General features: G+C 42.8%; 1 non-coding gene across 1 annotated transcript; it reads right to left on the reverse strand.

Moving 5' to 3' along the window:
• Nucleotides 1-447: 447 nt before the first annotated feature.
• On the reverse strand, nt 448-554 carry LOC147945728 (small nucleolar RNA R71). Its single transcript, XR_015597795.1, has one exon. It is a non-coding gene; the product is annotated as a small nucleolar RNA R71 (small nucleolar RNA).
• Nucleotides 555-864: the final 310 nt, after the last annotated feature.

The raw sequence follows: 864 nt of genomic DNA on the forward strand, positions 1-864 counted from the left end.
TTGAGACATAAGCAAGGAAGAGTAGTTCAACAACAACAAGGTCAAGACATCATGGAGCAACAAGCTATCCATGAGCAAAGACCAAGGCACATTGGTGCAGGAGATGCACCCAATACCCACAACCAAAGGGCTGGAATTGTGCCACCTTCAGTAGCCAACAATAACTTTGAGATCAAGAGTGGATTGATCTCAATGATACAAGCAAACAAGTTTCATGGGTTGCCTATGGAGGATCCACTAGATCACCTTGATGAGTTTGACAGAATATGTGGACTCACTAAGATCAATGGAGTGAGTGAAGATGGATTCAAATTAAGACTCTTCCCATTTTCTCTTGGAGACAAAGCTCACCTTTAGGAGAAGACTCTTCCTACTGGAGCTATCACCACATGGGATGCATGCAAGAAAGCTTTTCTGGCCAAGTTCTTCTCCAATGCAAGGACTGCTAGGCTGAGGAATGAGATTTCTGGGTTTGCTCAAAGGAATTATGAGAGCTTTTGTGAAGCTTGGGAGAGGTTTAAAGGATTCCAAACTCAGTGTCCTCACCATGGCTTCAGCAATGAGTCACTTCTAAGCACCTTGTATAGAGGAGTGCTTGCTAAGATAAGAATGCTTCTTGACACAGCCTCAAATGGCAATTTCCTCAACAAGAATGTGGAAGAAGGATGGGAATTAGTTGAGAATCTTGCTCAATCTGATGGCAATTATAATGAGGACTATGATAGGACCATAAGTAGCTCCTCAACTGATCAAGAGGACAAGTATAAGAAGGATTTAAGGATGGTCAATGAGAAGCTTGACAAGATCCTCCTCAGCCAATCCAAGTCCATTCACTTCATTGGTGAAGAGGAAGCTCCAGTTCAA

The sequence above is a fragment of the Camelina sativa genome, chromosome 4 (assembly GCF_030686135.1).
Source record: "Camelina sativa cultivar CO46 ecotype springtype chromosome 4, ASM3068613v1".
Taxonomy (NCBI): domain Eukaryota; kingdom Viridiplantae; phylum Streptophyta; class Magnoliopsida; order Brassicales; family Brassicaceae; genus Camelina; species Camelina sativa.